Consider the following 13,481-nt stretch of genomic DNA (forward strand, 5'->3'; position numbering starts at 1 on the left):
TCTAGTACAAAATTAAAATTTTTGTAGTAAAAAATCGTTTTAAGAAGCAGTAAGAAAGTTGTCCCAAATGAAGCCTTAGCCTTCTAAGTAGAAGGTGAATTAACATAAATGACAAATTAAGGCAATTAAGGTAAACTCGCACACACAACACATACGTAAGAGTTGAAATCAAAACCTCTTGATTGATAGTCAAAGCTCCCAACCAACAGACCATGATGAGCGGCGTAAGCCATGTCACATTACGAATGGGTACAAATTAGAACTTTTTACAAATAAACTCTACTATATAGCTCCTAAAAAAGATACAAAAAGGACAATTGTAATAGAAGATTGGCCCCTAAAACCATCTATTTTAATATTAAGATAATTTTTTATTGGATTGATTATTAATTTATTTAATGTTAATAAAAAAAAAAGATTTTTCTTAAGAGTCTACCATAGTATCCGATTTTTAGGAAAATCACACACATCAATTAAAAAAGACAAAAATAGGTAATCTGCACACATACTACTAAAGAGTAAAATAGAGATAGAATGATAAAAGAATAAATAAGAGGATAATTGGAAATGGGTCTACAAATATAATTATATTAAAATAAATAAATAAAATGGAAGCTGAGCTAGCTTTGCATAAATACAACAAAATCTTATTTCTATTAAAAAATGTCAATTTCATAACTTAGTACATGAAATTCTTAATTAAATTAAAACATCTAGCATACATAAAAGTCGATGCACAAATTAGAAAATTATTTTAAAATTGTAGAGATTTCGCATATATGCCAGGGGTCCAAGGGGGTAGCGCCCCTGTGGAGGTTTCTGGGATCAGCCCCTTGGAACAAATTTTGATTGTAATAATATTTTTGGATTCTCTTTACTATTACTCTTTGTATTTTGTTCATTGTTCTCTAACAATAACACATCTACACAATATGTTTAATTATGCACGGGACAATTACCTAAAAACCTTAGTTTTTTAAAACTTTTAGGGGAAGGGGGTCAATTGCCTAAAAATCTTTATAATAAAGACTAAAAAATTGATGTTGAGAAACAAATTATCTAAAAAATCATATAATAATTTTTTTTTTAGGAGGGGCAATTGCCCCTCTGGACTTTAAGTAGATCTGCCCTGATATCAACTAAGAGATTTTAAGTTGTAATCTTTTATATGTAATATATTTATGAACATGTCGTCATATTGACCTAAATATTTCATATATATGTTTCATACAAAATTTAGTTTTATTTATAAATAGAATGAAAATGTGACAAAATCGTCCTATGGGTCCAAATTTGAACGGTTCCGTGCATGCCATATTGCCATAACGTTGAATATTATTTGCAGGCTAACGTGATAGAATTTTCTTCAACGAATATGACTTTTCTGCTGGCATCTTTTTTGTTGCTATCACTTATACGTCTTTATCAATCACAGCGACGTTGAGTTTAATGGCAGCGTACGGATATACGTGTATTTTTTAAAAATATTGACCGAATTTAATCATAAAATTAAAAGCTAAATTATTATAGCGAGAAAAAAAAATTAAAGTTGACTAAAAATAGTTTAATTAAATTTTAAAATTATTAAATTTATTTTAAGATGAACGTAATACATAAAATAAAGTTAAGAAAATTTGCATATAGACTATATATATGATTTTTATGTATTTATAATTCTTATTAGTTTAAGAATTAGCATCTTGATCGCATTTAAATTAAAAAAATGCCCCTTGAAATTAAAATTTTACGTTAAATAAAACTCTAATATCAATGGTATATTTAGGTAGGGGTGTCAATATTTGACACGACACGAAAACCCGACCCGAAAAATCCGGGTTGGACCCGACCCGATTTCAAAACGGGTCGGGTTCGGGTTGACCCGACGGGTTGCCGGGTCAACCCGCAAACCCTTTCAATTCAAAAAAATTCGATCCACCGTTGCCCGCCCGCACTGCCGCCCGCGCTGCCCCCGCCAGCGCTGCTGCGCCAGTGCCCGCTGCCCGCGCGCCGCCCGCTTTCGCCCACACCCCGCGCGCACCTGCTTCGCCAGCTTCGCCCCCTGGGTTCCGTGTCGGGTCGGGTCGGGTCAACCCGGCAACCCGCCGGGTCGGGTCCGGATTCGGATTTTCGACCCGTTTCTCTACCCGTGTCGGGTTAGGGTCGACCCGTTTTGCACCCAGGTCAGTTCAGGTTCAACCTGAATCCGACCCGTGACCTGAAATTGACACTCCTATCTTTAGGTCTGTGATATTAAGTTGAAAAAGATTGTGATAAAAGTAATTCTTAATTAAATTAAAATACAGGTAGTTTTTAAATGAAGTGAATAATCATTTTATATTATTTTTTTTATTTTCATATTTTTACTCCCACTCCATCAAAGTTTATTGGAGAGATTTACATATATACCATTTTAAAAATCAATATTTATATAACTAACATCTAAAATCTTTTGATTGATTATTTACACATAATACTCTTTAATAGTTCAAAATGACCGCCCTATAACACTCAATATGTCGCTCAACATTAGCACTTAACTCTCAATGTGAACTCTCTCTCTCTCTCTCTCTCTATGTGTGGAAACATAGATCCCTTCGTAGGCGTGAACCTTCTCAACCGCATAGACCTCCCCCACTCTAAACTTCCCCTTTTTGTGACCACCTTAGCTAATAAACTCCCATAAATGGACCAGCCTATACAATGCTAGCAAAGGAGGGTAGAATGCAAAAATTTCTTTGGGGCTTAAAGTTTTTCATTTTCACAACACTTTGATGAAATTTCTTTGAAACATGATGCTCTTGACTTTGGATTTGCTGCTTCCTTTTGGGTCATTTGGTTTCCTGGAAGATGATGATTACGCAAATAGAGCTACGGCTCGTTGGTTTACGAAATAATTTCCTTCCGCTGATCCGCATTCGAATCCCCAACCCGTCTAAAAAAAAAGATGATGATTATATATCTTTTGCATTCACATGTAATTGACAATCAAGAAGATCCTTATCTCATATTGAAGATACTGTTAACGCATATACTACTTGGCTTTATCCTGTACCCAATCTATTTACTTGTACACCCATCCTTGCCTATATTAAGGCAGTTGTATCCTCATTTTAGGTAATACGAAATATTCATTTCTTTCTTTCTATTATGCGCTATGTTCTCTTCCTTCTTCCTGTTCAGTCTTTCATGGTATCAAGAGCCATCTATGGGGGATCAAGAATCATCCTCTTCTCTCCCTCCCACCTCCACCAATCTCTCCGGCACCAACATTGTCGAACCAACCATCCCAGCTCCACTCAAATTTCTTATCTCAAACATCAAAAACCTTCTACCTCACCCTCTTACAACCGATAAATATGCAATTTGGAGGATTCAAATTCTTCAACAATTCACGGCTACCGGCTACATCGAGCATCTCAACGGCACAACCCAGCCACCGCAAGAAACCACATCTCCGGCTTACGGTTCTTGGATGCTCATTGACAGCACGTTGATCTCAGCACTATTTTCAACGATCTCGCCCTCTATACTGTCGTATGTCATTACGGCGTCCACCGCAAAATATGTCTGGACAACGCTCAAACGTCGTCTTCAGCCCGCCATCCGCTCGAGAGTCATCCAACTCAAGAACGAGCTCCACCACATACAAATGAAGAATTCAACAATGCAGCAATATCTCACTCAAGTAAAGACTATAATCGACAACATTGCCGCCTCAGGATCCCAAGTTGATCCAGAGGACATAATCCTCTACATACTCAATGGCTTACCATCGGCTTACAACTCTTTTAAAACGTACATTCGCAACTCATCTCTTCTGGCAGACCTCGACTCTCTTTACTCGCTGCTCTGCAGCGAAGAGATATATATAAACCAAGAACTTCTCAAAGATTCATCTACTGATCACTCGGTACTATACGCTGCCTCCTACAACAAGACGAGAGGCCGGACGCAACATCGCCCATCCAAGAACACCAAGAATCAAATCTACACACAAAATCAACCGGTTCCACAAGCTTCTCCCGCAACTAGTACCGAGACCGCTCATACAACCTGCCAAATCTGCGGAAAGATCGGTCATCTAGCCATTAACTGCTGGCATCGATGCAATTTTAAGTATGCTCCCACAACCACTCCTCCTCCGCGAGCTATGCTAGCTCAAACCATCGGACCAAATATTCAGGACTGGGTTCTTGACACGGGAGCATCCACGCATCTAACGTCGGACACCAACAACATTCAACAACCACATGCCTACCGTGGTACTGACACTGTCTCGGTAGCGAACGGATCATCCATACCCATTCACAACTTCGGGCAAGGACTACTCTCGCTACCAGACACGACCCGTAAGCTACGCCTATGCAATTTACTTCACGTTCCATCTCTTACTCATAACCTACTCTATGTTTCAAAATTAACGGCTGACAATTCAATTTCTATCACATTTGACGCTAATGGTTTTGAAATGAAGGATTCTCAGGATCATCGCCTCCTTCTACGTGGTCGTCTTCATAAAGGATTATATCATATCACCATAGCCCCAGCTGGACATCTCGCCGCTCTCCACACCACCGTGTCTACCTCTCATCTCTGGCATGAAAGGTTCGGACACCCCAACAATCGGATTCTTGCGACCTTGGCTCACAATATTCTGATCTCGCATTTTACTCAAAAGAATTTTTCTTGTAATTCATGCCATGTAGCAAAGAGCCATAAGCTCAGTTTTAATAAAAGAACCTAGGTTTCTAAATTTCCATTTGAATTATTGCACACATATGTATGGGGTCCGGCCCCAACTAATTCAACTACAGGGTTCCGATATTATGTCGTCTTTATAGACAATTTCACAAGATTCACATGGATTTACTTTATGCATTCTAAACAAGAAACTTTCTCTAAATTTAAATTACTGTGCAGTCTACTCAAAACACAATTCGTCCAAGTACCAAAACAACTTCAATCTGACAGCGGAGGCGAATACATAAGCACAGCCTTCAAAACATACCTTCAAGAACAAGGAATCCAACAACGTCTTACCTGCCCGCACACTCCGGAACAGAATGGAGTAGCTGAACGCAAGCATCGTCACATACTGGAGCTAACCAGAACTCTATTCCACTCATCCAACGTACCAACCCAGTTCTGGCCAGAAGTCGTCTCAACTGCAACTTACCTTATCAATCGTCTACCTTCGACATCTATGAGTTTTCAATCTCCCTACCAATGTCTTCACCAAAAAGAACCCAGCTACGATCATCTTCGTGTCTTCGGATGCTTATGCTACCCGTGGTCTCAACCTTACAGTGCAGATAAATTCTCACCCCGCTCTCATGACAGTGTATTTCTCGGTTACTCTCCCACGCACAAAGGTTATAAATGTTACAATCCGGTCACTCACAAGATGAACATATCGCGTCATGTGGTATTCCAAGAAACGATCTTCCCTTACCACCAGATCAATCAAAATAAACAGATCAGTTCTCCACTCACGGCGCCTCAAACCAGTCCACTTCTACTGGTACCCACATCAACCATAACACACCAACCTAAGCATGTCCAACTGCCTCAGAGATCTCAATCCCCTGCCGCTCAGCTCAATCATCCCGCATCACCAATCAACAACGATACTACATCCAACAACACAACCGACACCTCCGCTCCGAAAAATGGCACCATTCGTCCCACTCACCATATGCAGACTCGCTCCAAATCCGGGATAATCAAACCAAATCCGCTTTATTCTCTCCTAAGCAAAATCATTCCAAATAATACACCCACCACTTACAAACAGGCCTGCACAGAGAAACATTGGCAATCAGCAATGGAAGCTGAGTTCAAAGCTCTTCAACATCAAAAGACTTGGGTCCTAGTTCCAGCACCTACCAACAAACACATTCTAGGATGCAAGTGGACCTTTAAAACCAAGACTCTACCCAATGGTCAGATCGAATGCTATAAGGCTCATCTCGTCGCCCTAGGCTACGAGCAACGGTACGGTGAAAGCTACATTGAGACATTCAGTCCGATGGCAAAGATGCCAACTATCTGTATTCTCTTAACATTGGCCATCACGCGGAAATGGCCGGTTCTTCAACTCGACGTTTCCAACGCATTCCTCCATGGTGATCTACCTGACGACATCTATATGCTCCAACCATAGGGGTTTGTTGATCCAAACAATCCTAATGCCGTCTGCAAACTACTCAAATCTCTCTACGGACTCAAACAATCTCCCAGACAGTGGTTTCAAAAACTCACGAACTTCTTACGGGAAAAGGATTTTGTTTCAGTCAATCTGACCCATCCTTACTTCTTTTTACTAAAGCTCATATTCAGATCTACTTATTAATATATGTCGATGATATTTTGATCACAGAAACGATCAAACAGCCATTCAAGATCTGCTACGCGTCCTACACTCTAATTTCGCCCTCAAACAACTAGGAGAAATCTCACTCTTCCTCGGCATTCAAATTCAGAAAAACGACAACGGCTACCTCCTGTCCCAGACACATTACGCCTGCAAAATTCTACAAGAAGCTGGATTCGCGGACTGCAAGGCAGCCCCGACACCGATCACGCCAAACCCAAAACAAATCCCACAAAGTCATACACCCTTTTCTAACCCCTCCCTTTATCGTCGCATTGCAGGTTCTCTACAATACCTCTCCCTCACAAGGCCGGACATCGCCTACGCGGCGAATCTAGCATGTCAGCACATGTCAAATCCTACTACTCAAGACTACAAGAACCTCACTCGACTGCTCCGCTACATCAAAGGCACAATCACTCTCGGACTACCAATCACCGTCGGCAACCTTCAACTAAGCACATATACAGACGCAGACTGGGCTTCTGACAGCACCGACTGGAAGTCTATCTCAGGCCATTGCACCTTCTTAGGACCCAATCTCATCTCCTGGTCCGTAAAGAAACAGGTCACGGTGGACAAATCCTCGACGGAATCTGAATACCGAGCTCTTTCAGCGGCCTCCTCGGAAGTCCTCTGGCTACGTCGACTAACCGCCGAACTTCAGCTTGAACAATCCTCACCGACACCGATCTACTGTGACAACATATCGGCGATCGCTATAGCAAAGAATCCGGTCTTTCACGCATGAACAAAGCACATAGAGATTGATTATCAGTTCATAAGACAGCACATTGCTATACAAAACATTGTAATCCATCACATACCCTCCACCGAACAAGTAGCAGACATATTTACGAAGGCATTTTCGTCTTCTCGCTTTAACACTCTACGCCCAAACTAACCATTCGCAACACGATCGAATGATTAGTTTGCGGGAGGATGTTAACGCATATACTACTTGGCTTTATCCTGTACCCAATCTATTTACTTGTACACCCAATCTATATTAAGGCAGCTGTATCCTCATTTTAGATAATACGAAATATTCATTTTTTTTCTTTCTATTCTGCGCTCTATTCTGCGCTCTGTTCTCTTCCTTCTTCCTGTTCAGTCTTTCAGATACTAAATCTAAATTCACTATCATCTCTATGACTCTTGAAGTCTGATCATGTGGAGGCAACAAGAGAGATTATGCTGATACCATTACCTCCTACAAATTCCAATGCCTTGAATAATTTTTTGACCTCCCATATCTTAGTATTCTAATCGGTTTCCTGAACATCAACCATTTTAGTGTAGGTCTGAAAAAAAAAAAAAATACAAGCCTTTGATATGAAACCTGGTTTAGTATCACAGCAACATAAAACAATGGATGCACTGAAAGACAAGTCAAATATGCAAGTTGATTTGTCCCATATAAAGATTACAACACTGCAGAAATCAAAAGATCAATCGAAAAATTGAAAAACTCATATACTTGTGTGCTGCTTTTTTAAAGCAAGAATAAAAAAAAAAGGATAATAAACGTTGAAACCCAAATCTGAGTATTGTTTGTCTAAGGTTTTGTTTGCGATGACTTTCTTACTGCTTTCTAAAATAATTTTTCAGTACAAAATTTTTTTAAACTAAAATTTTTTGTACTAAAAAATTATTTTAGAAAGCAATAAAAAGCTTTGTTTGAGATGATTTTTTTAGTGCTTCTTAAATATACTTTTTAGTATAAATTTTTTTTGAATTCTAAATTTCTATGCTAAAAAGTTGCTTTAGAGAACAGTAAAAAAGATGTATCATATAAAATCTAAGTGAAATTTTAGTTCTATGTTATAACGAAACTTTCTTACATTTCTGAAAGAAATACCTCAGTATTCTCATTCATTTCTTATTTCAAATAGAGAAATGGTAAAACAAGAAGAAAAGTTTGCAGAATTTCTGACTGAAAGTATGTCAATTCAATGTTTCCCTTACAATTGTGTAGAAGGTTGAAGTAAAAACTTCTAGGCCTTGTGATAGACTGACAATCTTGACATAAGTTTTTGAGGAAAAAACTTATGTAAAAATATCTTGGCATAATTTACGTTAGGATGAGCTTAAGAGTTATTATATTAGTTCTAAAATTAGTGTTTACATATTATTATAAATTATACAAATTTTAACATTAATCTAAGATTTCTTAAAATCATTCTTATTAATTTTGTGTGTAATATATTTATGTCGATCAATTGGATTATAATATTAATTTAGTCCTCAATTCCGTCGGTCAACCTCATCTGGCGCCTTGTCCCGTAATTTTTTTTATTTATAGTAGGGGCGTCAAAATCTGACCCGACCCGAAAAATTTCGGGTTCGGGTCAACCCGTTTGCAATACGGGTTAGGTTTAGGTTCAAGTTTCTATCCCGTTGGTAAAATCTGGTTGGGTTAACCCGAAAACCCAAAATCAACCTGATTGACTCGGGAACATGGCTTCCGTGTGCGTGCCTTTGTCTGGTCCCGTCGTCCCTGGAAGTCCACCAGCTCGTCTCGTCAAGTGTCGCATCAACGGTCAGCACTTAAGGCCTCAGGCATCACTACTTCAGCTGTCAGCACCCGTGGTTCCCGAAATTCGCACTCGCAAGCCATCAGACTGCCGCAGGCCCGTAGCCATTCGCTTGCCTCGTCTCTCGCAGTTTTGCTATGGACCTGAGGTGATTTTCAATCCGACACAAATGAAGAACGTCATTGTCGGCGAAGACAACGACTCGACATCGAAGCCTCGATCTCAAAGCAGGTGAAGAGGGAATCAAGGAAATTAAGTCGGGTTTCCAGGTCGGGTAGGGTCAACCCGATAACCCGAAGGATCAGGTTCGGGTCCAAAGTATTGACTTCTTATCACTGGCCTTGATCCTGACCCCAAAGTTATCCCTGATGGCAACTGATCGCAAAGCATTCTTGAAACGTAATGCATCAAGGAATAATGTGCCAACTGCTATATCTTTAGAACATAGAATTGGAGCATTCAGAACATCGTTATAAGAACATTCAACCATATTTTCAGAACTCACAAACTCCATAAGATAAGAGTTTGAATCATGTTCTTCCACTTCTTGTACTGTAATGACAATCTCAGCACGCATATTATCTTTCGATAATTTTACAAAGTTAGCCTCCTCAACTTCAGAATTCATTTCTTTGTATTCTTTTGGTGATGTACCATATATGTAATAAGACAAATTATATGGATGACCCTTAAGCCATGGACATATTCTACAAATCTCTTCTCTAAGTGCAGAAACAGTTAGTTCTCCTTTCTCAACTTTCACAGTCCTTTGTTTGCCACCATCATACCTCTTTCTGTGTTGGACATTGGTTTTAACCCAAATCCCTCCAAACTTAAATACAACGGCAATGTACTCTTTCTGCACTCCGCCCAAATTATTTTCAATATTGTCACCATAAGCCTGCAGTTTCAATATTTTAAAAGTTATTTAAAAATTATAAAACCGTTTAACTTAAATCATTCACCACTTACGAAATTGGTCGTGTTGGAACACATCATTAATTGCTTTCACTAAAATCACACATTTCTTGAACTTTCTGTTTCAAACAATTTTAAGCTGCAGATTAGTATAATATTTAAATAAGACATCATAATCACAACATAATCATTTAAGCCTATTCTTTGTCAACAAAGGCAGACAAAAATTCATGTAAAATTCCTTAAGACAAAAATTCTCAAAATTTTTCTTCACTGTTTGGTTCAAATGTATCCTAAGAAAAAACTTCTCAAGCAAAATATGCACGAAGACAAACACCTGTGAATATTAGCACGAAGATGAAACACCTGTGTCGCGAGAATAACAACGATTTATAAGCAAAATCAAGCACGAAGACCGATCAGCGATTTATAACAGCAGAGGAACTGGATACATGAGACGGCTGAGGAAGGGAAGTCGCGAGAATCGCCATTAAATAGAGGTATTTTTGCGGGAAGGAAGACGCGCCAGCACTATGCGGGAAGAAGAAAAAAATTCGGCGGGAAGAAGACTCCGTGAGCGTGCGTGGAGACGGAGTGGTAGAAATGATGTATAATAGGGTTTTGAGTGGTATTAGTGTAATATTAATAAATGAGGTGTTAGATATGTAAAATGACAGGTATATAGTGGTATGTATGTAAATTTCCCAAAAAAATATGAAGAAAGATTTTGTTTCTACTATCAATTTCTTGAAAGTGCCTCTAAAGCTTTTACTTTGCGAGTGTATACATAAGTCAATGAAATTTATTTCCATCCATTACTCACCATTATAGCTTGTCTCCACTCCAGCAAACAATCTTAATATATGTTGAATTTTAGGTGGAGCAGAGGATGGTAGCTCAAACGAAGACCTGGAGGATTTCGGCAACCACAGTGAGCAAGGATTGCTCGGCTAGTTGCAGGTGCAGGAGACTCCTGCGTCTGAGGCTTCTTGAGAAGTTGTTGTTGGGGATTTTGACTGGTGAGAAAAGGTAAGAGGCCTCAATCAGCTGCTGTGGATGGAGAGCACTATGAGGGAGTAGCGGAAGGAGAAAGTGACGGGCTTTGAGCAGATCTGGATGGAGATTGAAGGGATTTACAACTTGGAGACAGGCTTCGGCTTGTGGGTTTGGGATCGTGAAGCAAGAAGGTGGGGTTGGAAGTTAGCTTGATTTGGAGTGGGGTCTATAGATGGATGGGTAGGAGAAGAGATTGAGGGAAACGAACTCCGAAAAGCTTAGGGTGGAAGAAGTTTTGTTTAGGAACCACAAAATTACTTTGATTTCTTCCTTGATATCAAAGGAAAAATATAACGTGCTCAACAGTTTATAATTATTGAGAGAACATCTAAATTTTTCTTTGCATATAAGATTTGTTATCTTATAAAAATACATGAAAGAGTGAGAGAAATAAAAATATTATATCATATAATTTCAAAAAATTTTATAACTGCTTTTATAAATATACTAGTTATAATGACAAAAAAATATTACAAATACACTGTTTTTACTTTACTTTGAATATATCTAACCAAACAAGAGAAACAGTTCTCTTGTGTTTACTTTGCACACAGCCAAACAACTTCAAAGTATTTAGAATGCACTATATTTACTTTACACTGTATTTACTTTATACTGCGTTTACTTTGCAGGCAACCAAACAGCCCCTTAAGTAATAATAAATAACGTGAGAAAAATAACCGGCCGATTCCCCATTGAATATTAAAACAATCTAACTTTACCATCTAATAATAAAAAAATTAAACATAAGCAAATTGTATGAAAATATAAAACATTAAAATAATAATAATAATAATAATGAAATGATCAAACATTTATTTATTCGCTATCGGCCTAGTTATAGTCGAAGTTGTTGCGGGCTAGAATATACGCGGCGATAGGGTTATAATTCTACGTCTTAGCGTTGCACGGATATCCAGCTCACACACAAAGAACATAATATTTTTTACGTGGAAAACCCGAAAAGGAAAAAAATCATGGGGTCTAGCCCATTTGAAAATGATTCCACTAAAATTTGAGAAAAGTACAATGGTCTGACTTGTCCTTGAAGACTACTAGATTACAAATATCAACTGAGAGTTTTGCAAAAGTCCAACGTCACTCCACTGTCAGATGGTGGTCCGGCGGCACTCCTGTGTCAGGCGGTACTTCAGCTTCGGATGGCACTTTGATGTCCCTTGGTGGTCTGTCGGTGGTGCGGCAGAACTGCGGCAGTGGTGCGGCAGCACTCCGGCGTCCCTTGGTGGTCCTGCAGTGGTGCGGTAGCACTCTGGCGATGGTGCTGCAGCACTCCGGCGTCCCTTGGTGGTCCGACGGTGGTGCGGCTGCACTCCGGCGGTGGTGTGACAGCACTTCGGCGGTGGTCGAGGAGGAGCTAGGCGGCTGGAGCTTTATTCCTTCTCTTCCTTATTCTCTCTTAGCCTTCTTCCCCCTTTTTCATGAGGAAATGGGGTTCTATTTATAGAATTCTTGAGTGGCATGGTTTGAAAATAAGTGGAAGATCAAGGGTAAATTCGGAGTGGTTCGAATGGACGGCCGATCTTGATTCCTACAATCATGCACCGTTCAATGGATATTTGACTGTCTTAATGATATCAGAATTTGATGATCTTGGGCTCATTGGATTCGTCTCGTCGAGCCACTCGATTCGACTATAAGCATGTTATGATTGAAGATCATTTGGTAACCCAAATTACGGTTCGATCCTTCCAAAAATGCTTCGAGTCATTGATTTGGACTCGTTTGGGCTCAGATTGAGTCGATTTTGGTGTCGTTGGGTTTGTGTTTCTGATACGCTCAGTTTGACTGTAAGTTTGCTGAAATCAAAATTCAGATGGTCTCCGATCTAATTTTTGAAGTTTCCAACTTGATTTTGCATCAAGATTCGTGCTCGATCAAGGTAATTTTTTGATGATGTATCAGATGCCCCCTTATTTTCGGGCGTCGAAGCTTACAGAGTCCAAAAATATTTATTTGTATCTTTCTTAGCTGCTTATGACTGGTAATTTCTTATAATGCGTATAAAAATTACAAAACTATTTTTAATAATCCGTCTTATATAGATTATATAGGTTCGGACCTAGCTATATCTTCAAAGAAGTTAATTATGAACGTTACATGTTTTTAGAAGTAGAATGCATATGATAATATACTACACATATCGCTTTGTAAGAAAACGTAACTCTTATCATCTAATATAAGAATATAGATAGATTATCTTATATTGATATATTATATACATATATCACAATAATTATAATCTCTGTTATAATTATAATTTTAAGAAGTTATTAATTAATATTAAACTATTGAAGTTATAACGTTATAACTGTATAGTTAATTAATGTTAAACTTAGGCCTTTTGGCCTTCTGCTTTTGAATGAGGCGGCTGTTAACGCCTCAAAGCCCTCCCTTTTTTTAATAAAATTAATTAATGCTAAACATTATTAATATTTTGTATATATCAATTAATGTTCTGCCTTTAAGTTATAATAATTTCGCCTCTTTTGAGCTATTAGGAAATATTTAATATGCATTCAATTATTATTATTTTTTATAATGAAAAATTTTTGGAAAATTTTTTATTAATATTTTGT

This window comes from Dendrobium catenatum, unplaced genomic scaffold, assembly GCF_001605985.2.
Source record: "Dendrobium catenatum unplaced genomic scaffold, ASM160598v2 fragScaff_scaffold_431, whole genome shotgun sequence".
NCBI lineage: Eukaryota > Viridiplantae > Streptophyta > Magnoliopsida > Asparagales > Orchidaceae > Dendrobium > Dendrobium catenatum.